Here is a 27838-nt window from a genome sequence, read left to right on the forward strand (position 1 = left end):
GAACGGGTACATAGTATTACTGTATTTCGATTTTGTTTCAGACACACTTTTTTTGCAGTAGCATTATCATCTAGGTCCTGAGGAAGGCTAATATCGGATTACGATCGTCATGGCTGAAACATGTAGACCCCCTTTCTAGACCAACACATTTGCAAATTCATTCTTATCACGTTTGCACTGTTTTTTATTGCTTGACACCAAGCTGTGACAAGCGGGACACAAAACCACAAGGACTCGATGTTATGCTGAAAGTGTGTGTTGTTTATTTGACCCAGTAAAAAGATTAAATAAGCTTCCTGCAAACTTTAGTGTAAAGAATGAAACTATGAAGAAGCTCTTATTAAGATTCCTTTGTAACAGTCTCTATTAATTTCTTCACAAGGCTCTGGATTGGCCAGTGGAACAAAAGTGTCCTTAGAAAGGTTTAAGTCAACAGCTTGCTTCAGAGAAGTCTTCTCTTTGTTTGTTTGTCTGTATTTATTCATTCAAGAGACATTTGACTTATAATGTCCTTCATTTTCTCATTCCAGAAGAGAGTCCTGTGGGTGACTTTCCAATGCCCCTCGGAACGAGAAAACAAAAGAAACCAGGTAACTAACTTGCTTGTCCTTAATTGAACAATACACGGTGCACCCCAAATTACCTGTACTTGGAAGGGAAATTGAGGCCAGTGTGCAAGGGAGCAAGGGAGGTGTAGGATATGGGCCTCTATCAGGAGTGAACATTAACATTTTAACAGGGGGGAAAGTGTGAGGCTGATTAAACCAAACTTGTTAGGAAGAGAGTTGAGCATCTGACAAAAAAAGTGCTGGCCGCTTATCTGGTGCCCCTATCTTCCCCGTCTATTCCCACCTCATTTACCAAAAATACACCCCGTATCTGGCTCAGCCATGTTTCTCCTGAAACGTGGCAGGCGTTGTCATGGTTAAAGGGCTCCCTTTTACTGCGTTAGCCATCGGGCATTTCTGCAGGCTCCCTGTCAACTGGGATCTCCAGCTGGATGTGGTGTAGGCTGTATTTGTAAATGATTGTCCATCGTCTAGGTCCTGTTCCCCTTCACACATGCCTGTCTTTCTTTCACACAAGCGATAACCATTAAATATATTTGTTTTGTTGCGAGTCAATTTTAGTGTCACTTTAATATCTTTGTTGGCACTGCAAACACTTCAACTCAAATAATTTTTTACATGCTTCGAAGATATTAGGAGATCAGACCAAATGTCGCTCTTGAAAGTATTTGTGAGCTCCTCCCCCTATTGTGAGGGGGTTGCAGCCCTTGGTTGCACTCGGAATTGTATCTAAGAGGAGATCGTAGATGATGAAGCATGCCACCTCGGTGGGTGATGGGATTCCTTCCTCTTAAATAGGACTCCTTCCATTTTCTCATACTATATTTCTGTCAGTATCATTTGTACTATTGAATTGCTCCTTGTAGGAGTATTATAGACCGCAAATTCCATACGTTTATATTAGTATTTAAGTTGGGATTGTGTCCACACAGGTCTTTAAACTTTTCCTTGAGACCCTCTATTACCTGGTATGTTGTTTTGGTATGAGCAGCTATGGCTGCTGGTCTTTTTATGACTGTCACATTATCTATTGACGTGATAATTGAGCTCTACCAACTCACAATTCTCTAGAACCTGACAATGGCTGACTTGACAGGACTAGCATTTGATGACGATGTAGCCCGCACTATGCTTACTAATACTCCTAGAATTATCGACTCAGTACAAAATCCCATGATTAATTAGGGTAATGATTGGTCCAAACTCTTGGTCCTAAAAAAATCACACACTTGTACCTCGATTCATGGAGCTACCATGACCGAGTAAATTCATTGGCAATTGTACTCCTACTGGGTTAATTGTCACAAATGCTCCTAGTCTCTTTTTGCCAAATAAAACATTTCTCAAGGATTGGTCATTGATTGTGTGACGGTGTATTCGCAATTAGTAAATTTTAATTATCAGCACAGCCAAGCACGTTGATGACACCATTTTAATCAAAATACAGACACTAGAGAGGCAGATTAAAACAACCTTGTCAACAAGTTTATATAATAAGAACCTAGAGGAAAACAACAAAAGAACTAAGGAAAATAAGAATAGTATCCTACTGACAAAGATTGAAAAATTTAAGAAAGACCTGGAACGTTTCCATCTGATTCAGTGCGGAGATCAGGGGGTGTAGATAAGTATTAAAAAGAAGGGGCGATAGTGCTCAGCCCTGGGATACTCCGCATGAAAGGGTGGCTAGATCGGACACCAGGTCAGCTAGCTGGACTGTCTTGGAACGGTCTTTGAGAATGGAGGTGAGCCATGCAAGGGCCATGGCTCGAATTCCCAGATCCGCAATCCGCGACAGTAGTTGGTCATGATTGACGTTGTCAAATGCTGCAGATAGGTTCAACAGCACCAGGACATACAGCACTTTTTTTATCGGCCCTAAGTCTCAGATAATCCAGCATGGAAAACATGACCAATTCTGTCCTGTGGTGGGCCCTGAATCTTGCCTGATTAGATTATAAGAGGTGAGTGTCTTCAAGATGGCAGAAGACGGATTGTAGAACGTGCTGTTCAAGTATTTTGGCCAAAAAAGGCAGCTGTGAGATTGGCCTAAAATCTTTTACATTCCTGGAGTCTGAGCCTGTTCTTTTTAAAAGTGGGATAACACGGGCCTCCTTAAAACTAGCAGGGACAAGCCCTTATTCCAGGGACTGATTAAGGAGGGAGAGCACCTCATTATCAATTCCCGGATAGGCCATTTTAAAAATCTTAGGTGGGCAGTGGCCTGCTGGTGAGCCTGATTTCACCCGCCCAGTAAGGATGGTCAGGAACTCCTTGGTAAGTAGTGGCCGGGCGGTTAGAGGATTAGCAAAAGTAGGGGGTGAGACAGTAGGGCTTGTAAAACAGGTAAGCAATGAATTTCCGTCAGAAGGTCTTTTATTTTCCCGGAGAAGAAGGACTGGCATTTATGACAGTCTTCCTGGCTAAAGGAGGGTTTTTGCCCCTTGACCTTTCTTAATTCATTCAAGACCCTGAACGTGTCTTTCTGGGGATTGATGGCCACAGCAATCTTAGTCTCGGAAAATTCAGCCTTACATAATATGATGGCCTTTTTGTAGGTGGCGAACATTGATACATAGGCTGCCTGGGCACTGGGTTTGTATGATTTACACTAGGCTCTCTCACAGTGGCATATTGATTGTTTCCATTTCTTAGTACCTCGTTAAACCAAGGTGCCCCTTTCCCCTTGTCCAGGATTCTAACCATGCGGGCTGGTGCCACAACATTGATGGCATCCTTAAGCCTAAACTATAGGGTGGCACTATCAACCTGTAAGTTTCCCTTTAATGTCAGTGATGGATCAGAGTGAAGTAGGGTGGTTACTAAGTCATCTGCATTAATCTTCTTCCAGCTCCGCAGTACTTTCCACTACTGCTCAGAGTTTGCCATTTGCTTGGGAAGGGAGTGTTGGCCCTGGATTAGATGATGGCCTGACTAGGAGCAAGGGGAGATGACAAAAGGGCTGGACAATGGGTGAGACGACCAAACCAGATCTATTGTGTGGCCCTTCTCATCCGTCGACCCAACCAACATTTGGCAGAGTTCTAGAGAGGTCAGGACCTCTGCCAGCTGTTTTGCCTGGCTGTCTTTCGGGGTATTCACCCAGTGGAAATTAAAATCCCCCATCACCACCACTCCTTGATAGCGAGAGCGGAGATCATGGACTAATTCCATGAAGGGTTCAATGAACACAGGCGGTGTACGCGGTGGGCGGTAGACTATTAGTATTATGAAACAGTCCGTTGGGGAACAAAACTTCACGTCAGCACCCTCTATGCTTTCTGCGCAGAGAGTTTCTGTCTTAAGTGAGCAGTTGCAGAGGATGGCAACTCCCCCCCTTTCGTGCTACTAGGTCTGTTGTGGTGGATAGCTGCAAAATTTGGTGTAAGCAAAGCTACCGAGTCCGGGGTTGAGGACTCTTCCAGCCACCTTTCTGTGATACCTAAATGTCCAGGTTGTCCTCTTGAAGGAGCATAAACACCTCAAGGCAGTGCTTCTGTAATGAGCAGTTGTTGAGCTTGGAACAGCTACATCCTTTCAGGCTCACTGGCCTATGCCGGCCTTGGGGGAGGTGTCATGTATTTTAAACTTGTTGAACTTACTTGTGACTTCAGCAGCCCTTCCCGCCGGAGCTTAGCACTTAGTGTGTTATGCAGCGGTGGCCCGTGTTGGTTTCAGGACAGGAGTTCCTGAGTAGAATATATGCAGTAAAGAAAAGGGGTCCTGGCCCCTGGACCAGGCCGGGCGCGTGACTCCTCCCACCCACCACTCAGCCCTGCTGTGCAGCGGCTGCCTGTTCCGAGCACTAGACCATCACACTGCCAGGAAGTGCAAAAAGCAGACGTGAGGGGGCGCTGGGAGGGAGATGCGAGAGATTTCAAGTGCAAAATACAACACAGAATTACACAACTAACAATTTTGAAAATGACTTTAAAATTACAGCGTTTAAAAATTAGCCACGTTTTCTTGATTCAAAGCTACTTGGTGTTTTCAAGGTGATTCTAGGTAAGGCCCTCTAATCGAGCACGCTTGCTCTGGCACTGATTTTTAAAGCCTGTGACTCTATCCACCGACCACTCAGCCCTGCTGTCATGCGGCTGTCTGTTCCGAGCACTAGACTGTGACACTGCCAAGAAGTGCAGACAGAGGAAGTGAGGGGGCACTGGGAGCGAGATGCTGGGGATATCAAGTGCAAAATACAACACAGGTTTACACAGGTAACAATTTTAAAAATGACTTTAAAATGACAGCGTTAAAAAAATTAGCAACGTTTTCTTAATTCAAAGTTAAACGGTGTCTTCAAGCAGCCCACCGTGAGTCTAGGTAAGGAATGGGAGTAAAGAGAGACTGCCACAGAGGTGTAACTTCTACTGAAAAACCTGACTTGGGATTCCACACATCTGTAAACACAAAGCACAGAATTACTACTTCTCACAGGCCCTTCCTACCCTACCTGTTTTCTTAAACTAATGTTTCCTCCCTCTCATCCTTTCTTTGATTTCTTACAGCTCTTTTACCTATATTAACAGTGGAATTTGCTTCTCTCATCTTTATCTTTTTATTTTAATTTCTTTCCTTAAGATTTAATGTTGATCTTGTCAATATAAGTTCAGTCTTGTTTATTCCCTACTAGATGCTGCCTCAGCAAACTCGGGTGATCAGAGAGATAATAACGTTGGTAAGTATAAATATATATATTTATATCTACCAGTAACTTTCCTGTGCTGGCTTAACTGTTAGTAGTAGATTGAATTAGTTGAACTGCAAAAGATTGTCCCAACTGTGTGCTGTATGGTCCAAAAGTTTAGTCTCTATATTTGGTTCTTTCTGCACTCCTGAATGACTCATAATACTCCAAACTCACTGCCTGAACAAACGTTGAAGAAGAACGTTAACAAAAGCTCACAAAATGTCCTTGTAGAATTGAAATGGGCTCAGCTTACAATTGGCAATTACATGAATGCAAAAGCACACTAGGTAATAGAGGGTCTCTTGGAAAAGTTTAAAGACCTGCGCAGACACAATCCCCACTTCAATACTATTATTAACATATGAAATCTGCAGGTCTATAATACTTCTACAAGGAGCAATTTGAAAGCAAAAATGATACTGACATGAATATAGTTTGAGAACAAGGAAGGAGTCTTAGTTAAGAGGATGAAATCCCAACACCAACTGTGGTGGCATGCTTAATCATCTAGGATCTCTTCTTAGTTGCAATTCTGAGTGCAACCAAGAGCTGCAACCCCCTCACTATGACGGAGGAGCTCACGGATATTTTCAAGAGCGACAGTCTGAAGCATGTATAACATTATGTGGGTTGAAGTGTTTGCAGTGCCAACAAAGGTATTCAAAAGTGACAATAAAATTGACTAACAACTCAAAAAATATATTCAATGGTTATCACTTGGTGTCAAACAATAAAAAACAGTGCAAACCCTATCTGAATGAATTTGTGAAAATGCATTGGTCTAGAAAGAGGGTCTACATGTTTCAGCCATGACGATCGTACTACGATCTTGCCCTTCCTCAGGACCTAGATGATAATGCTACTTGAAAAAAGAATGTGTGAAACAAAATCAAAATACATTAATAACAGGTAAGTGGAACGTTACAACCTACAATCACCTGTGGTCTTCATTGCGAAGAATCTACAGAATTTGTCCCGTCACCTGGGAAATAATAAGCACAGTGACATTCTATTCAATGTTAATACCTCAATCATATCAATATGTACTCAAAACAACTTTGTGTCACTAAAGGAACTATTTCACCATATATGTTCCTATCATTTCTTAATCATTTGTGCATTCAATATATTTATAAAGTTTATTTTCTTTCTGGTTCATATACGAGAAAAGTCCTCACCACTCCTAGCAGCAGTTCAGGGTGTGAGGCACTGCTCTGTGGGGAGAAAAAGTCTGGATTCATGCAACTATTTGAATATTCCATCAATCAGTTTACCCCCCTTTTAAAATCAACTCACAAGAAGTCTGAATCTGACAGATAGATGAAAGGTGAAGATAGCACATTTGATTCTATAGAAAATGCCCATTTATTTAGTGTATTATACCCTACCGACTGCCCTAGTTAATTTACATATTGCAGAGACAAACGACAGCTGTAGCAATCTTAGGCATTCCGTGGACACTATTATTATAGATCATTGAATAAACAACTATATTATGAAAAGGTATTTGGTATACAGCAATTAAGATATAGTGTTAGTCAGATATGTGAATAATGGGTCTAACAATCTTGTTCTCCATCTGAATTGATTGACAAATAAAGACACTTTGTTTGGATGTATACTGTATAAACAAAACAATTTCGCAGAACGAAGGTGAAAGGTATGGAAAACCACATTACCCATGATCCTCCAGGATAGATGTAGTTTTGCGAAGAGGTGTCGACAATGATTTGGAACACCCAATTTTGCACTACTGTTGTCGTTTTTAAGCTGGTAACTGTGCAATGATACACTAATCAAGGCCACAAAATCAGCGCAGTCATGTTTTGCACACTTTCAGAAAGTGAAAACTACAATTCTTTTGAGTCTTCACCTTTTTGTAGTTCAGTTTTATGGCATCTACACCGGTTTGGTCAATTGTAGCTTTGCAATGAATGGTGTTGATAATGTATTAGGATACCACATTGTCGCACTGCTCTCTGCGCAATGACGCTCTCAGAATGCCACGAGTTTAGTACAGTCAAAGTTGTAATTCACCAGACTTTACTCAGTGAACATGACATTTCCCATGAGCCTTCACAATATTGTAGTCTACTGACGTGTTGTCTATGGAGGTACGTGAGACTACATTTCCCATCGTTCCTCACTGCTTGGTGACGCGTTCAAGACACAACCAAATTAGTGAAGCCAGCTGCATCCACTTCTATATTTAAACAGAGTTTAAATAGCGCGGGCACTTTTACCGCTTGGGACAGCCAGAAGATGGTCCGGGATACCGATGGAGAGGTAAGTCAGGGAAAGATCTCCTAAAAATCTCTAGAACAGCGATAGTTAAGAATGAGGACTGTTTTCCTGGGCTCGCCCCATCCTAGACCAAAACGCTCTATCCAGCACGGTGAATGGGTGGGAAGATACCAGTATCTCATTAAATTGCTTGGTATATGTTTGTGGCAAGATGGGAACATTACTATTATTACTATTCTTGTGCTCTTTTGCCTGAGATTGCTACAGTGATCGTTGGTCCCCGCAATATGTAAATTAACTAGGGCAGTCGACAGAGCATAATACTATTAAAAATGGTCATTTTCTATAGAGTCAGATGCACTATCTTCACCCTTCATCTATCTGTCAGATTCAGACTGCTTGTGAGAAGATTTTAAATGGGGGGGTAAACTGATTGATGGTATATTCAAACATTTCCATGAATCCATATTTTTTACTACCCACAGAACAGTGTCTCACGCCCTGAGCTGCTGTCAGGAGTAGTGAGGATTTTGCCCGTATATGAACAGGTAAGAAAATTAACTTTAAAAATATCTTGACTGGACAAATGATTAAGAAATGATAGGAACATATATGGTGAAATAGTTACTTTAGAGATAGAACTTTGTTTTGAGTACATACTGACATAAATGAGGTATTAACATGGAATAGAATGTCACTGTGTTTATTTTTTTCCAGGTGACAAGACAAATCCTTTCGATTCTTGGCATTGAAGGCCACAGGAGATTGTAGGTTGTAACCGTCCACCTACATGTTAATACTGTATTTTTGCAGTAGCATTATCATCTAGGTCCTGAGGAAGGCTAATATTGGATTATGATTGTCATGGCTGAAACATGTAGACCCCCTTACTAGACCAAAACATTTGCAAATTCATTCTTATCACGTTTGCACTGTTTTTTATTGGTTGACACCAAGCTGTGACAAGCTGGACACAAAACCACAATGACTCGATGTTATGCTGAAAGGGTGTGTTGTTTATTTGACCCAGTAAATACATTAAATAAGCTTCCTGCAAACTTTAGTGTAATAGAATGAAACAATGAAGCAGCTCTCGGTAAGTTTCCTTTGAAACAGTCTCTGTTAATTTCTTCACTAGGCTCTGGAATGGCCAGTGGAACAAAAGTGTCCTTAGAAAGGCTTTAAGTCAACAGTTTGCTTCAGAGTTGTCTTTTCTTTGATTGTATGTCTGTATTTATTCATTCCAAGAGTCTTTTGACTTATAATGTCCTTCCGTTTCCCATTCCGGAAGAGAGTCCTGTGGGTGACTTCGCAATGCCCATCGGAAGGAGAAAACAAAAGAAACCAGGTAAGGAACTTGCTTGTCCTTAATTGAACAATACACGGTGCACCCCAAATCACCTGTGCTTGGAAGGGAAATTGAGGCCAGTGTCGAAGGGAGCAAGGGAGGTGTAGGTTATGGGCCTCTATCAGGCGTGAACATTAATGTTTTAACAGGGGGGGAAGTGTGAGGCTGATTAAGCCAAGCTTGTTAGGAAGAGAGTTAAGCATTCGACAAAAAAAGTGCTGGCCGCTTATCCGGTGCCCCTACCTTCCCCGTCTATTCCCACCCCATTTACCAAAAATACACCCTGTACCTGGCTCAGCCATGTTTCTCCTGAAACGTGGCGGGCGTTGTCGTGGTTAAAGGGCTCTCTTTCACTGCATTACCCCTCGGGCATCTCTGCAGGATCCCTGCCAGCTAGGATCTCCAGCTGGATGTGGTGTTGGCTGTATTCGTTCCCCAGGTCACCCAGGTATACTTGTCTCCTGCAGGCTGGTGAAATCCTCAAGGATGTTGGACCTACCAGCTGCGACTGAGGAAGTACGTGGGTCGTGGTTCTTTCTGAGGACTTTCCGGTGTCGCCCCCTGTACTGTCTCCACGTCTTCTCCCGGATTTTCCTCTAATTTCTTCTCTTCCGTCTTTCCCGGTTGAAAACGCCCTCCCTCATCACTGATTGAACTTAGCGATGACGTAGGAGGCATGTGAGCGCCAACACTGCTCCCTACCCATGAACTAGATGTGCCTTGGTTTCCTGGTCGTGAGTGTAACTCTTCCATCTCAGCGTCGGTGCTCGGCTACGGAAATGAAGGAGACAGGGCAGGTAAGTGGAATATATGCCAGGGAAATGTTTGGCCATCGTCTAGGTCCTGTTCCTCTTCACACATGCCCGTCTCTCTTTCACACAAGCGATAACCATTAAATATATTTGTTTGGTTGGTAGTCAGTTTTAGTGTCACTTTAATACCTTTGTTGGCACTACAAACACTTCACCCCACATACTTTTTTACATGCTTCGGATATCTTAGGAGATAGGACCAAATGTCGCTCTTGAAAGTATTTGTGAGCTCCTTCCTCAATGTGAGGGGGTTGCAGACCTTGGTTGCACTCGGAATTGCAACTAAGCAGAGATCCTAGATGATGAAGCATGCCACCTCGGTGGGTGATGGGATTCCATCCTCTTAAATAGGACTCCTTCCATGTTTCCACACTATATTTGTGTCAGTATCATTTGTACGATTGAATTGCTCCTTGTAGGAGTATTATGGACCGCTGATTTCTTAAGTTTATATTAGTATTTAAGATGGAATTGTGCCCGCCCAGGTCTTTAAACTTTTCCTTAAGACCCTCTATTACCTGATATGTTGTTTTGGTATTAGCAGCTATGGCTGCTTGTGTTTTTATGACTGTTACGTTATCTATTGACGTGATAATTGAGCTCTACCAACTCACAATTCTCTAGAACCTGGCAATTGCTGACTTGACAGGACTACCATTTGATGATGATGTAGCCCGCACTATGCTAACTAATACACCTAGAATTAGTGACTCAGTACAAAATCCCATGATTAATAATGGTAATGATTGGTCCAAACTCTTGGTCTTAAAAAGATCACACACATGTACCTTGATTCATGGAGCTACCATGACCGAGTATCTTCATGGCAATTGTACTCCTACTGGGTTATTTGTCACAAATGCTCCTAGTCACTTTTTGCCAGATAAAACATTTCTCAAGGATTAGTCAATGATTGTGTGACGGTGTATTCGCAATGAGTAAATTTTAGTTATCAGCACAGCCATGCGCGTTACCAACACCATTTTAATCGAAATACTGACACTAGAAGGGCAGATTAAAACAACCTTGTTAACTAGTTTATATAATAAGAACCTAGAGGAAAACAAAAAAAAACACTAAGGAAAATAAGAATAGTATCCTACTGACAAAGATTGAAAAATGTAAGAGAGACCTGGTACGTTCCTCTTTTGAAAGGGTATTTCCATACACAACTGAGAATTATGTGCCTCTGGAATACAACAAGACCTGAAGACAATATGGCTCCAATTACTCCTCCTCTGGCTAAGATGGCTGGTCTAATGATTGAGACTCAGCAGACCAAAGGGAACTACAAAGCAGGAGTCAAGGTCGTAGCAACAGACGACAATGGAGGAATACACTAAGAGTTCCACAACAGCCCTAGTGGTGGCCACCGGCCGCATAGAATTTTCAGAACATGTTTTCCATCCACAAATGTTACTGTACAACCCACAGCCTCAATTCTATCAGAATCAGCCTGTTTTAGGCCAGGCCGAAGACGGTCTCGCAGACAGAGGAGAGGACAGCAGGCACACCTACATTGGAGTCCACCTCCATCACCTTAGAGCATGCACAGTGCAAAGAAAGGCCTCCAACAACAACCAGGGACCAGCACAGAAAGGATAACCTAGTGGTCAATTTAAGCGATCTAACACAGTACTCAATAGAGGACTAGGATTTGTCCCAACTATTAATGGGGACCTATTCCTTATTCAGTGTCAGCTGGCTCAATTCTTTAGAAAGATTCACCTCCACTACTTCTTTAAAGATGAAAATGGAGACAGCACTTCCTATAACTCTGAAGACACCAACAGTGGCCTCAAGTGTAGGCCTACCTTTAGGCCACTGAGTCACTTGGTTCCAGAACAAGCACTGACTTTCGAGAAAGCAGTTAAACATGAAAACTCAATAGTCAATACAACATCAAATTTCCAATACCAGAACCTTCCAATGTAGGAGAAGAAAGCACTTGAGACGCTCACAAATAATGCATCAATATTGATAAAACTGGCTGACAAGGGCGGTGCGATAATCATAATGAATACCTCTGACTATCGCACTGAGTGCCTTAGACAACTCACAGATATCTGGTTTTGTCGACAACTAACAATTGATCCAACGAACAGACTAAGCAGGGAAATTAGTGGACATATAGAAGAAGCCAAGATTGAAGGCTGGGTGACTGCACAAGAGGCTAAAGAACGGTGATGGATTAAACCCATATCTTTTGACTGGGTGTGAGTGTTTGATTGATTCAGATGCTCCGTCCATCACCACCCCCTTTTGTACCGCTTTTGGCTACCATAAGTGTGGCAGGGTATGCTCGGACGTGAGTCCCTTGCCCACATTGCCACTGGATTCAAGCAAGCCGGGCTGAAGACAGCTGGAATGCCAGAAACCGGTCCTCGGAAGCTTGTTTCCGGTCCAGGGAAGACATGGCTTGGCAGTTCGGGCTAGACTGTTCCCATGAGGCACAGGGTCAGACTGATTTGCATAAAGCAATGTCTGAACTGGGTTGGCAGAGTGGGCTAAAGAATGGTGATGTATTAAACCAAGATCTTTTGACTGGGTCTGAGTTTTTGATTCATTCAGATGCTCCGTCCATCACCACCCCCTTTTGTACCGCTTTTGGCCGCCATAAGTGTGGCAAGGTATCCTCAGACGTGAGTCCCTTGCTCACTTTATGACTGGATTCAAGCAATCTGGGCCGAAGACAGCTGGAATGCCACAAACCGGTCCTCGGAAGCTTGTTTCTGGTCCAAGGAAGACATGGCTTGGCAGTTCGGGCTGGACTGTTCCCATGAGGCACAGGGTCAGACTGATTTGCATATACCCATGTCTGAACTGGGGTGGCTGAGTGGGCTAAAGAACGGTGATGGATTAAACCAGATCTTTTGACTGGGTGTGAGTGTTTGATTGATTCAGATGCTCCGTCCATCACCACCCCATTTTGTACCGCTTTTGGCCGCCATAAGTGTGGCAGAGTATGCTCAGATGTGAGTCCCTTGCTCACTTTGCCACTGGATTCAAACAAGCCGGGCTGAAGACGGCTGGAATGCCAGAAACCGGTCCTCGGAAGCTTGTTCTCGGTCCAGGGAAGACATGGCTTGGCAGTTTGGGCTGGACTGTTCCCAGCAGGCACAGGATCAGAATGATTTGCATATAGCCATGTCTGAACTGGGGTGGCAGAGTGGGCTAAAGAACGGTGATGGATTAAACCAATATCTTTTGACTGGGTGTGAGTGTTTGATTGATTCAGATGCTCCGTCCATCACCTCCCCCTTTTGTACAGCTATTTGCCGCCATAAGTGTGGCAGGGTATGCTCAGATGTGAGTCCCTTGCTCACTTTGCCACTGGATTCAAGCAAGCCGGGCTGAAGACGTCTGGAATGCCAGAAACCCGTCCTCAGAAGCTTGTTTCCGGTCCAGGGAAGACATGACTTGGTAGTTTGGGCTGGACTGTTCCCAGGAGGCACAGGATCAGAATGATTTGCATATAGCCATGTCTGAACTGGGGTGGCAGAGTGGGCTAAAGAACAGTAATGGATTAAACCCAGATCTTTTGACTGGGTGTGAGTGTTTGATTGATTCAGATGCTCTGTCCATCACCATCCCCTTTTGTACCGCTTTTGGCCACCATAAGTGTGGCAGGGTATGCTCAGACGTGAGTCCTTTGCTCACTTTGCCACTGGATTCAAGCAAGCCGGGCTGAAGATGGCTGGAATGCCAGAAACCGGTCCTCGGAAGCTTGTTTCCGGTCCAGGGAAGACATGGCTTGGCAGTTTGGGCTGGACTGTTCCCATGAGGCACTGGATCAGACTGATTTGCATATAGCCATGTCTAAACTGGGGTGGCAGAGTGGGCTAAAGAACGTTGATGGATTAAACCCAGATCTTTTGACTGGGTGTGAGTGTTTGATTGATTCAAATGCTCTGTCCATCACCACCCCCTTTTTTACCACTTTTGGCCACCATAAGTGTGGCAGGGTATGCTCAGACGTGAGTCCTTTGCTCACTTTGCCACTGGATTCGAGCAAGCCGGGCTGAAGACGGCTGGAATGCCAGAAACCGGTCCTCGGAAGCATGTTTCCGGTCCAGGGAAGACATGGCTGGGCAGTTAAGGCTGGACTGTTCCCATGAGGCACAGGGTTAGACTGATTTGCATATAGCCATGTCTGAACTGGGGTGGCAGAGTGGGCTAAAGAACGGTGATGGATTAAACCAATATCTTTTGACTGGGTGTGAGTGTTTGATTGATTCAGATGCTCCGTCCACCACCACCCCCTTTTGTACAGCTATTGGCCGCCATAAGTGTGGCAGGGTATGATCAGATGTGAGTCCCTTGCTCACTTTGCCACTGGATTCAAGCAAGCCGGGCTGAAGACGTCTGGAATGCCAGAAACCGGTCCTCGGAAGCTTGTTTCCGGTCCAGGGAAGACATGGCTTGGCAGTTCGGGCTGGACTGTTCCTATGAGGCACAGGGTCAGATTGATTTGCATATAGCCATGTCTGAACTGGGGTTGCAGAGTGGTCTGAAGAACGGTGATGGATTAAACCCAGATCTTTTGACTGGTTGTGAGGGTTTGATTGATTCAGATGCTCCGTCCATCACCACCCTCTTTTGTAGCACTTTTGGCCGCCATAAGTGTGGCAGGGTATGCTCAGACGTGAGTCCCTTGCTCACTTTGCCACAGGATTGAAGCAAGCCAGGCTGAAGACGGCTTGAATGCAAGAAACCGGTCCTCAGAAGCTCGTTTCTGGTCCAAGGAAGACATGGCTTGGCAGTTCGGGCTGGACTGTTCCCATGAGGCACAGGGTCAGACTGATTTGCATAAAGCCATGTCTCAACTTGAGTGGCTGAGTGGGCTAAAGAACGGTGATGGAGTAAACCCAGATTTTTTGACTGGGTGTGAGTGTTTGATTGATTCAGATGCTCCGTCCAGCACCACCCCATTTTGTACCGCTTTTGGCCACCACAAGTGTGGCAGGGTATGCTCAGATGTGAGTCCCTTGCTCACTTTGCCACTGGATTCAAACAAGCCGGGCTGAAGACGGCTGGAATGCCAGAAACCGGTCCTCGGAAGCTTGTTCTCGGTCCAGGGAAGACATGGCTTGGCAGTGTGGGCTGGACTGTTCCCATGAGGCACAGGATCAGACTGATTTGCATATAGCCATGTCTGAACTGGGGTGGCAGAGTGGGCTGAAGAACGGTGCTGGATTAAACCCAGATCTTTTGACTAGGTGTGAGTGTTTGATTGATTCAGATGCTCCGTCCATTACCACCCCCTTTTGTACTGCTTTTGGCCGCCATACGTGTGGCAGCGTATGCTCAGACGTGAGTCCCTTGATCACTTTGCCACTGGACTGAAGCAAGCCGGGCTGAAGACGGCTGGAATGCCAGAAACCGGTCCTCAGAAGCTTGTTTCCGGTCCAGGGAAGACATTGCTTGGCAGTTCGGGCTGGACTGTTCCCATGAGGCACAGGGTCAGACTGATTTGCATATAGCCATGTCTGAACTGGGGTGGCAGAGTGGGCTAAAAAACGGTGATGGATTACACCCAGATCTTATAACTGGTTGTGAGGGTTTGATTGATTCAGATGCTCCGTCCATCACCACCCTCTTTTGTAGCACTTTTGGCCGCCATAAGTGTGGCAGGGTATGCTCAGACGTGAGTCCCTTGCTCACTTTGCCACAGGATTGAAGCAAGCCAGGCTGAAGACGGCTTGAATGCCAGAAACCGGTCCTCAGAAGCTCGTTTCTGGTCCAAGGAAGACATGGCTTGGCAGTTCGGGCTGGACTGTTCCCATGAGGCACAGGGTCAGACTGATTTGCATAAAGCCATGTCTCAACTGGAGTGGCTGAGTGGGCTAAAGAACGGTGATGGAGTAAACCCAGATTTTTTGACTGGGTGTGAGTGTTTGATTGATTCAGATGCTCCGTCCAGCACCACCCCATTTTGTACCGCTTTTGGCCACCACAAGTGTGGCAGGGTATGCTCAGATGTGAGTCCCTTGCTCACTTTGCCACTGGATTCAAACAAGCCGGGCTGAAGACGGCTGGAATGCCAGAAACCGGTCCTCGGAAGCTTGTTCTCGGTCCAGGGAAGACATGGCTTGGCAGTGTGGGCTGGACTGTTCCCATGAGGCACAGGATCAGACTGATTTGCATATAGCCATGTCTGAACTGGGGTGGCAGAGTGGGCTGAAGAACGGTGCTGGATTAAACCCAGATCTTTTGACTAGGTGTGAGTGTTTGATTGATTCAGATGCTCCGTCCATTACCACCCCCTTTTGTACTGCTTTTGGCCGCCATACGTGTGGCAGCGTATGCTCAGACGTGAGTCCCTTGATCACTTTGCCACTGGACTGAAGCAAGCCGGGCTGAAGACGGCTGGAATGCCAGAAACCGGTCCTCAGAAGCTTGTTTCCGGTCCAGGGAAGACATTGCTTGGCAGTTCGGGCTGGACTGTTCCCATGAGGCACAGGGTCAGACTGATTTGCATATAGCCATGTCTGAACTGGGGTGGCAGAGTGGGCTAAAAAACGGTGATGGATTACACCCAGATCTTATAACTGGGTGTGAGTGTTTAATTGCTTCAGATGCTCCGTCCATCACCACTCCCTTTTGTATCGCTTTTGGCCACCATAAGTATGGCAGCGTATGCTCAGACGTGAGTCCCTTGGTCACATTGCCACTGGATTCAAGCAAGCCGGGCTGAAGACGGCTAGAATGCCAGAAACCGGTCCTCGGAAGCTTGTTTCCGGTCCAGGGAAGACATGGTTTGGCAGTTCGGGCTGGACTGTTCTCATGAGGCACAGGGTCAGACTGATTTGCATATTGCCATGTCTGAACTGGGGTGGCAGAGTGAACTAAAGAAAGGTGATGGATTAAACCCAGATCTTATAACTGGGTGTGAGTGTTTATTTGCTTCAGATGCTCCGTCCATCACCACTCCCTTTTGTATCGCTTATGGCCACCATAAGTATGGCAGGGTATGCTCAGACGTGAGTCCCTTGGTCACATTGCCACTGGATTCAAGCAAGCCGAGCTGAAGACGGCTGGAATGCCAGAAACCGGTCCTTGGAAGCTTGTTTCCGGTCCAGGGAAGACATGGTTTGGCAGTTCGGGCTGGACTGTTCTCATGAGGCACAGGGTCAGACTGATTTGCATATTGCCATGTCTGAACTGGGGTGGCAGAGTGGGCTAAAGAACGGTGATGGATTAAACCTAGATCTTTTGACTGGGTGTGAGTGTTTGATTAATTCAGATCCTCTGTGTTGGAAGTTGGCCTGATATATGATGTTCACTAGTTCTAGTGACCACCTTGTATCAGTCCAAATGACCCTTATGGTGATTGGTTGTAAGTCAACCTTATAAACCAGCTATCCTAGTAGCGTGGACAAAAGCAGTCTTTAGGCTAAACTCTTTATAGCATGTGAAGCCAGCTGTTTTACCACATATAACTTTTGAATACCAAATGAAAAGGACACCACACAGGTAGTTATGAAAATAAAGAGTTATTTATTAACTAACATACACCTCGAACTCTTTATGAGGTCAGAGGGCTAAGCACATGACAAACTCTTAGGAAAAATACGTTTAAGTTGCACGATTTACAATGGTGCCCTAGGGGCACGGCAAACCATATACTAAATAAATGGAATGCGAAAGTCACTTAAAGGAATGGTGCTGTCCAGAGGTTGTAGGATTGCTGGGACCACGCTATACTAACTTGAGGTAAGTAAAAGGAGTCCAACGGAGCGCGTGTGCAGAGTCTGAACTCACACGTGAGATGCGTACAAACGTCTACGGACAGTATAGTTTAAAGAAAAGGTGAGTATGGACGTTCCTGACTAGGTAGGACGGAAACGACAATGGAACTGGACACTAGGATAGTCAAGCTACCCCTGAGCACCGAAATGCTCGTGTTACCTCACCCACAGGCTGCGGGTGCATAGGTGCGAAGTCGTGTCGGGTTTCCGCGTCGAAGTCTATGGAGCCTTGAAGAAAGATGCTGCAGGGGACCAGGAGGAAGATGTCCGCTGCAATCCAAGGGTGGATTGGTGATGAGAGGAACCTGAAAGCAGAGGGGACAATGTTCAAAGTCACTAGCCAGTGACCGGAGTGGAACCAGGAGTGGAACCAGATGTCGTTGTCGCGATCAGGTGAAGGTGAAGGTGGACGCTTGTCTCTGCAGCCCCGTGGACCAGGTGGTGTCTTCGATGACCAGGATGGAGGCACGAGCTGTCCCACGCAGGCTCTTACTGTCGGCGGTGTCGTCTCCGGATTCGGGTTCAACAGGCCTTGGCAATGGCAACCCACGCGGTGAGTGGAAACGGCGTCTGGAGTGGACCAGGAGGGTCCGGGGTGCTCATCTTTTGGAAGGGAGCAAGGGCCAGTCTGGAGAAACCAGACCAGCAGCAAAGTTGTCGGTGTTCGTCGTCTAGGAGGTCACTAGCCAGCCGGCAAGTGACCAGACAACGCGTCGAGCAGCAAACAGGCAGAAGGGCCCCACGCAGATCTTGTGGATGCTGGAGGGCTGATCTTCGATGCAGGAGCTGCTCGGGGTCGGGGCTTCTCAGTCCCCAAAGCACTTGAACGAGGAGGCCTCGGAAGTCGTGCTGTAGCGAAGTGCTGCTTCTTTCAAGATGGCCGGTCCCACGTGTCTCGTCGCACCCACGGGTCTCAGCTCGGCTGCAGATGTGGGTTGAGGTCGGAGAGGTCTGGGAATCTGGGTCTCGTCCATCTCTGAAGTCTGGATCCCTTGCAGGAAGACGACAAAGGGAAGTCGCAGTACGCTGATGGTGCCTGCAGATGCAGGGTGGACACTCCTTGCCCACAAGGGAGATTCCTTCTGTCTTCTGTGGAGCAGAACGTCGAGGTCCAGAGTTTCTTCTTGTGAAGTTGATCAGGATAATCTAATTTGGAATGGGACCAGCTCCTACCTTTATTCAGCTAAAGGGGGCTGCACTACGACTAGGTCCCTCCCCTGGGTGGGACCAGGAAGAGGGGTGGTTACACCCCCTTTTCTTTGTACGGTCCTGCGCCAGCTCTGGGGCTGGAGTGCCCCAGGAACTGGTTTGGACCAGCATATGCACAGGGACATCTTGTGTGCCCCTTTCAGCCCTGTCCTACCTAATACACCAAATCCTGTCTGGGGTGGTGCTAGCACCTCCCAAGGCAGGAAACCTTTTGTCCAAGCCTCCCTCGCTGGAAGGACTCCCAGCAGCAGGAGATCAGACTTGTGTCTGTGGTGGCAGCATCCATTTTGGGATGCTGAGGCTCGAGTTAACTTTAACCGGGGTTCACAGTTACATCCATGTCGTGTCTCTCTAGAAGGGTGGAATGCTAACCCCGTCGCCAGAATTGGCGAGGGGTTAGTATTCCAATTTGTATGACACCTTACTCAACATGTTTTGATAAGGCGATACCACAGTTAGCAAATAACCGCAAGGATTATAATGCACTGAAGATTATATGGTACGCGTTATCATGGAACAGCTATTAGGACTTGGTTCCGCAAGCTGCAAACGTGCTCAGCTCATGCCAGAGCTCCATCTCACATAATTCCAAGCACTCTGCCTTCAGGATTGTTAAGGCCTGCCATAGGAGTGACTGATAGGAATATATGTGTTCATTTTTAGGGTTAGATATAGAGATACTATATCTAAAGCAAAGGGTGATTACACCACCTTGCCCCAGCTGTCATGCAGCAAGTTGTGTCAGATTTGGATGGCCAGCCAGGGGTGGCATAATACATGCTGCAGCCCCTGGTAGGCCCTGGGTGCACCTATGCCCTGGATACCTAAGGTATGCTATACAGGGGCTGATAAGGTGACCCAGTACCAATTGGTAAATGCACCTAAGGTACATGCTTGTCAATTTAGAGAGAGAACAGCTAGGCTGTGGGTCTGATTAGCAGGCCCACAGCCAGGGAAAGTCATAAACCAGTGAAGCAAAAAGCAAAAATCGGGGGTGACCATAGGATTGCAGACCCCACTCTCCTACATAACCCCCCCCCCCAAACCTAGGGCGATTAAACTAACCTTGACCAGGTGAGTCTTCATGTTCTAAGTGGAAGTACCTGGTGAGACCATCTGCATTACCATGGTCAGTCCCTGGGCGGTGCTCCACTGTAAAGTCCATCCCCTGTAGGGAAATGGACCACCTAAGAAGTTTGGGGTTTTCACCCTTCATTTGATTCAGCCATAAGAGGGGCTTATGGTCGGTCTGAATCTTGAAGTGAGTGCCAAACAAGTATGGCCTCAGCTTCTTCAGGGCCCAAACCACAGCAAAGGCCTCCCTCTCAATAGCTGACCAACGTTTCTCTCTAGGGGTCAGCCTTCTACTTATAAAAGTAATGGGCTGGTCATGACCATCAATATTCAGTTGAGATAGAACAGCTCCCACACCCAACTCAGAAGCATCTGTTTGGACAATGAATGGCTTGGAGTACTCTGGACTCTTGAGAATAGGTGCAGTGCACATGGCCTGCTTTTGGTCATCAAATGCCTTCTGACAGCTAACTGTCCACTGAACTTTCTTTGGCATTTTCTTACTTGTCAGGTCATTAAGTGGAGTCACAATGGTTCCATAATTTCTGACAAATTTCCTATAGTAACCAGACAGGCCCAAGAAAGCTCTGACCTGTGTCTGGGTGGTTGGAGGAGCCCAGTCCTTTATGGCCTGTATCTTGCTCTCCAAAGGTTGAACTTGGCCTCCCCCTACAAAGTGGCCCAAGTATACAACTTGACTCTGCCCTATCTGGCACTTGGTAGCCTTGATAGTGAGGCCTGCCTTTTGCAGGGCCTCCAAAACTTTCCTCAGGTGGATCAGGTGATCCTCCCAGGTGGAGCTAAAGACAGCAATATCATCTAGATATGCTGCACAGAATTCATCCAACCCAGAGAGAACTTGGTTCACCAACCTTTGAAAAGTGGCAGGTGCATTCTTCAAACCAAAGGGCATCACCACAAACTGGTAATGACCTCCTGGGGTAGAAAATGCTGTCTTGGCCTTGGCAACCTCAGCTAACCTGATTTGTCAATAACCAGCTGTCAGGTCAAATGTACTCAAGAATTTGGCAGAAGCCAATTTATCTATGAGTTCATCTGCTCTTGGTATTGGATGGGCATCTGTCTTAGTGACAACATTGAGACCCCTGTATTCTACACAAAACCTCATCTCTCTCTTACCATCTTGGGTGTGAGGTTTAGGCACTAGAACTACAGGACTAGCCCAAGGGCTCTCTGAGGGTTCAATGACTCCCAATTCCAACATTTTCTGTACTTCTTGTTTGATACAGTCCCTGACGTGGTCAGGTTGCCTGTAGATTTTACTCTTTATAGGCAGACTGTCACCAGTGTCCACCTCATGGGTGCACCAGTTTGTCTGACTGGGTGTCAGAGAGAACATTTGTCTGAAGGATTGAAGAACCTGTTTACAATCCTCTTGTTGATGCTCAGAGAGGCTGTCAGAAAAGACTACACCATCTACTGACCCACCATCAGGGTTCTGAGTGAGCAGGTCTGGGAGAGGGTCACTCTCTTCCTCCTGTCCCTCATCTGTAGCCATGAGCAAGCCCATGTCTTCCCTGTTGACAAATGCCTTGAGCCTGTTCACATGAAGTACTCTGTGAGGGCTCCTGGGAGTTCCAAGGTCCACCAGGTAGGTGACCTCTCCCTTTTGCTCAATAATGGTATGGGGCCCAGACCACTTGTCTTGGAGAGCTGCTGGGGCCACTGGCTCCAACACCCACACCTTCTGTCCGGGGTGATACACAGTCTTTTGGTCATGCCAAGCTTTTTGGAGTTCTTGGCTGGCCTCAAGGTTGTTGGATGCCTTCTCCATGCACTCTGCCATCCTGGAGCGGAGACCAAGTACATAGTCCACTATGTCCTGTGTAGGCTTTTTGAGAGGTAACTCCCATCCTTCCTTCACAAGACACAGGGGTCCTCTTACAGGATGCCCAAAGAGAAGTTCAAAAGGGCTGTAACCAACCCCCTTCTGTGGGACCTCTCTGGAAGCAAACAGAAGGCAGGGTAAAAGGATGTCCCATCTTCGCCTAAGCTTTTCAGGTAACCCTTTTATCATCCCTTTGAGGGTCTTGTTGAACCTTTCAACAAGCCCATTGCATTGTGGATGATAGGGGGTGGTGAACTTGTAGTTGACACCACACTCCTTCCACATAGCAGTCAAGTATCCTGACATGAAGTTTGCACCTCTGTCAGAGACAACCTCCTTAGGAAACCCCACTCTGGAGAAAACTCCAAGTAGGGCCGTGGCCACAACAGGAGCTGCAGTGGTCCTATAGCTTCTGGATACCTGGTAGCATGATCCACTACCACCAGTATAAATCTGTGCCCAGATGCTGTTGGGGGGTCCATTGGTCCAACATTGTCAATCCCCACTCTTTCAAAGGGTACCCCCACCACAGGTAGTGGTATGAGGGGTCCTTTGTTGTGCCACCTGATTTGCCACTGGCTTGACAGGTGACACATGAGCGACAAAACTCTTTAGTGTCTTCAGACATATGAGGCCAGTGAAAGTGTGGGGCAAGCCTGTCCCAAGTCTTGTTCTGGCTTAAGTGACCTGCAAGGGGAATTTCGTAGGCCAAGGTGAGAAGGAAACCTCTCAGAGACAAAGGGATGACCAGCCTCCTGGTAGCACCAGGCTTGGGGTCTCTTGCCTCAGAGTAAAGGAGTCCATCATCCCAATACACTTTATGGGCACCTGTGGCATTCCCTGCAGCCTCAGCAGCAGCCTGCTATCTGAGGGGTTCAAGAGATGAACAGTCTAATTGTGCTTGTCTGATGTCTGCCCTAGAAGGTCCCCCTGTCCCAAGAAACTCAACATGTTCAGGATAAAGTTCTTCTAGGACAGTTCCTTCTGGGGTCTTTGGGTCAGTCTCCTGTGAGAGCTGATCCTCACCTTGAGGCAAAGGGGAAGGCACTGCCTTAACCCTACTGTTCTTACTCTTGGTTAGTGTCTGGTCCATTGTGACAGGATCCAGCACTAGTTCAGCTGGGCATTTTTTGGCCTGTGACCTAGTCACAGCAAGGACATGTGCTGACAAACCTAACATTTCCACATGAGTCCTATACTCCACATCTGACCATAGGGAGGATTCCAAATCATTTCCCAAAAGACAGTCCACTGGGAGGTCTGAACTAACAACAACCCTTTTGAGGCCATTTACCCCTCCCCAGGATAAATTAACAAGTGCCATACTATGGGTGGTAGTGACATTGCTAGCGTTGGTCACTAGGTAGTCTGAACCTAGTATTACCTGATCAGGGTCCACAAAGTTGGGTGTCACCATAGTGACACTGGCACAAGTGTCCCTGTAGGCCTGAGCCAATTTTCCATTGATTAAAGGCGTCTGTCTTTACTTGCCCAGAGTACTGGGACTTATTGTAGGGGTCAAATCCATGTCCCCAGTACAAACAAGAACAGCCTGGGTAGGTACTCTGACTAGGTCAGAGCCTGCCTCAGATACCAATGTCAACCCTGTGAGAAGTTGGCCTGGTATATAATGCTCACTAATTCTTAGTGATCACTTTGTACCATGCCAAGCAACCCTTATGATGATGGTTGTAATTCAACCTTGTAGACCAGTTATCCTAGTGGTAACGTGGACAAAGCAGTCTTAGGCTAAACTCTGAAAGGCATGTGAAGCCAGCTGTTATACCATACACAACCCCCTTGAATACCAAATGAAAGGGACACCGCACAGATATATATTGAAAATATATATTGATTTATTAACTATAAAATCCCCTGGACTCTTTATGAGCACAGAAGCACAAGCGTTAAATCACAAGACAGTTTAAAATACACAAAAGTTGCACAATATGGATGAGCCCTAGGGGCCACCTAAACCATATACTAAGAAAGTGGTATAAGAGATACCAATAGGAAAGTGAAGAGGCCTAGGGCCTTGGGAATCGCTGGAGCTATTCGAGACTAGCAGTGACTAAGTCGGGAGAGGCCCACGGGACTCGGGTGCAGGGTTCAAAGAACACGCACTTTCCAATGCAAAGTCTATGGTGCGTAAAAAGTACAAAGTTAGAAAGTTAGGAACCTTCCGAGTGACCTACGGAGTTAAAACTTGAGACACAGGCCCTTGAGATGTGTACCAGTGCAGGAGCACTGGCGGAGCTGAGTTACCTCACCCACAGGAAGCGGGTGCACAGGGTCGAAATAGTGTCGGGTTTCGTCACGCTGGTCGATGGTGCTTGGAGCTGAAGATGCTGCAGGTGGCTCGATGTGAAGAGTTCCCGTGGATCCAAAGGTGGATCTGAAGATGTGAAGACGTGAAAGCAGAGGGGACAGTGTTCAAAGTCACTAGCCAGTGACTACCGTGGAACCAGATTGGAACCAGGCGATGTCGGGTGCAAACAGGCGTTGTTGGGTAGCTTCTTTCTGCAGCCACGTGGATACCCGGGGTCGAGGACGTTCAGGAGTCGGTCACGAACTGTCCGACGCAGGCTTCTCGCTGTTGGCGGTGTCGGCGACCTGATCGGAGCAAACAGGCCTTGGCAAATGCAAGCCATGGAGAAGTTGAAAGATGCTGTTCACTCGGACCAGCAAGGTCAGAGCGGGTGCTCCTTTTTACAGGAGCTTGGGTAGGTCTGGAGCAACCAGACCTGCTGTGTATATCGTCGGGTTCGTCGCCAAGATGGCCGCTGACCACGTGGCTAGTGGCCGGGATGGCGCGTCGAGTGGCACAATGCAAAAGGGCCCCACACAGATCGTGGAGATGCTGGAGGGCTGATCTTCTAAGCAAGGGCTGCTCGGTGGTGGGGGTTCTCAGTCCCCAAAGCACAACGTCGAGGATGCCTCAGAAGCTGCGCAGTCAGCTTTTCGAGTGTCTTCCAAGAGGTCCGGTCCCACGTCACTCAGTGCCTCCACGGGTCCCTTCTTTGCAGAGACTGTGGATCGGGCTCTGAGAGGTCGGGGAGTCTGGTTCTTGTCAGGCTCTGGGCTCGGTCTCCGGCGGGAGGCGGCGGCAAAGCAGACGTCGAGTTGCTGGTTGGTGCCTGTGTTCACAGGGTGGCCACTCCTAGGCCACAAGGGAGATTCTCTTCAGTCTTCTGTGCAGCAGAATGTCGAAGTCCAGTCTTCTTCTGTATTTCAAGTTGATTCAGGATGATCTGCTGTGCAATGGCACTGCTCCCACTCTTATTCCCAATCTGAGGGGTGGATCACCTACTAGGTCCCTCCTCTGGGAGGAACCAGGAAGGGGGGCGGTTACACCCCCTTTCCTTTGTCCAGTTCCGCGCCAGGCCTGGGTCTGGAAAGTCCCAGGACCGGTTTGGACTGGCCTATGCACGGGGACACCTTGTGTGCCCCGGGCATGTCTGATTCTATTCAGCCCTGTCCTACCCAATACACAAAACCCTGTCTGGGGTGGTGCTCGCACCTCCCAAGGCAGGAAACCCTTTGTCCAGGCCACCATCTGCCGAGTTTCGGTCAGCAGCAGGAGGCCAGACTCGTGTCTGTGGTGGCAGCATCCATTTTGTGATGCTGAGGCTCTGTTTAACTTTAACCGGGGTTAAGGCTACACACATGTCGTGTCCCTCTAGAAGGGTGGAATGCTATCCCCGTCGCCAGAACTGGCGAGGGGATAGTATTCCAAATCGTATGACACCTTACTCGACATGTTTTGATAAAGCCAAACCAAAGATAGCATTTAACCGCGAGGATTATAATGCACTTAAGAGTATATGGTATGGCAATATCCCGGAACAGCTTAGGGAGTGGTTCCCGACAGCTGCAGACAGGCTCAGCTCGTGCTAGAGCACCATCTCACATATTTCCAAGCACTCTGCCGCCAGGATTGATGAGGCCTTCCATAGGAGTGGCTGATAGGAACATATGTGTCCAGTTTAGGGTTAGGCACAGACATACTGTACCTAAGTAAGAGGTGGTTACACCAACTTACCCCAGCTGAGTGATCAGCCAGTTGTGTCAAATATGGAGGCCAGGCCAGGGGTGGCACAATACATGCTGCAGCCCCTGGTAGGCCTTGGATACGCCTATGCCCTGGGTACCTATGGTACACTACTACAGGGGCTCATAAGGTGAACCAGTTCCAATTCGTAATGCACCTAGAGTGCATTGGCAGTAATTTAGAGAGAGAACAGCAGGCTGTGGGTCTGATTAGCAGGCCCACAGCCACATTAAGTCAGAAACCAGTGAAGCAAAAAGCAAAAATTTGGGGTGACCATAGGATAGCAGACCCTACTCTCCTACATAACCCCCCCCCCAAACGCAGGGACATTAGACTAACCTTGACCAGTTGTGTCTTCATGTTCTAAGTGGAAGTACCTGGAGAGACCATCTGCGTTGCCATGGTCAGTCCCTGGGCGGTGCTCCACTGTAAAGTCCATCCCCTGTAGGGAAATGGACCACCTGAGTAGTTTGGGGTTTTCACCCTTCATCTGATTAAGCCATAAGAGGGGCTTATGGTCGGTCTGAATCTTGAAGTGAGTGCCAAACAAGTATGGTCTCAACTTCTTCAGGGCCCACACCACAGCAAAGGCCTCCCTCTCTATAGCTGACCAACGTTTCTCTCTGGGGGTCAGCTTTCTGCTAATGAAAGCAATGGGCTGGTACTGGCCATCTACATTAAGCTGTGAAAGCACTGCTCCCACTCCCAACTCAGAAGCATCTGTTTGGACAATGAACTCTCTTGAGTAGTCAGGACTCTTCAGGATAGGTGCAGAGCACATGGCCTTCTTCAGGTCATCAAATGCCTTTTGACAGATTTCTGTCCACTGAACCTTTTTGGGCATCTTCTTGGATGTCAGATCATTAAGAGGAGTCACAATGGACCCATAATTCTTAACAAACTTCCTGTAGTACCCAGTCAGGCCCAAGAAAGCTCTGACCTGAGTCTGGGTAGTTGGAGGGGACCAGTCCTTGATGGTCTGGATCTTACTCTCCAGTGGTTGAACTTGGCCTCCACCTACAAGGTGGCCCAGGTACACAACCTTGCTCTGCCCTATCTATCACTTTGTTGCCTTGATAGTGAGGCCTGCCTTCTGCAGAGCCTCAAGCACTTCCTTCAGGTGGACCAGGTGATCCTCCCAGGTGGAGCTAAAGACAGCAATATCATCCAGACAAGCTGCACAAAAGTCATCCAACCCAGTGAGGACTTGATTCACCAACCTTTGGAAGGTGGCAGGTGCATTTTTCAAACCAAAGGGCATCACCACAAACTGATAATGCCCACTAGGGGTAGAAAATGCTGTTTTGGCTTTAGACTCCTCAGCTAACCTGATTTGCCAGTAGCCAGCTGTTAAGTCAAATGTGCTCAAATATTTGGCAGAAGCCAACTTGTCAATGAGCTCATCTGCCCTTGGAATAGGGTGTGCATCTGTCCTGGTGACAGCATTGAGTCCTCTGTAATCCACACAGAACCTCATCTCTCTCTTGCCATCTTTGGTGTGAGGTTTGGGGATCAGAACAACTGGGCTAGCCCAGGGGCTCTCTGAAGGCTCAATGACACCTAATTCAAGCATCTTTTGCACCTCAGTCTTTATACAGTCCCTGACGTGGTCAGGTTGCCTGTAAATCTTGCTCTTTACAGGAAGACTGTCACCAGTGTCCACCACATGTGTGCACCAGTTAGTCTGACTGGGTGTCAAGGAGAACATATGCCTGTATGCCTGCAGAACTTGTCTGCAGTCATGTTGCTGATGTTCAGTGAGGCTGCCACCTAAGGCCACACCATCAACTGAACCATCCTCAGGGTTCTGAGTGAGCAGGTCTGGGAGAGGGTCACTCTCTTCCTCCTGTCCCTCATCTGTAGCCATGAGCAAGCCTATGTCTGCCCTGCTGACATATGCCTTCAATCTGTTTACATGGAGCATCCTGTGGGGGCTCCTGGGAGTTCCTAGGTCCACCAAGTAGGTAACCTCTCCCTTCTTCTCCAGAATTGTATGAGGTCCAGACCATTTGTCTTGGAGTGCTGCTGGGGCCACTGGCTCCAACACCCATACCTTCTGTCCAGGCTGAAATTCAACAAGGACAGCCTTTTGGTCATGCCAAGCTTTCTGTAATTCTTGGCTAGCCTCAAGGTTTTTGGATGCCTTTTCCATGTACTCTGCCATCCTGGAGCGGAGACCAAGTACATAGTCCACTATGTCTTGCTTAGGCTTTTTGAGAGGTAACTCCCATCCTTCCTTCA

This window comes from Lissotriton vulgaris, chromosome 6, assembly GCF_964263255.1.
Source record: "Lissotriton vulgaris chromosome 6, aLisVul1.2, whole genome shotgun sequence".
Taxonomy (NCBI): Eukaryota; Metazoa; Chordata; class Amphibia; order Caudata; family Salamandridae; genus Lissotriton; species Lissotriton vulgaris.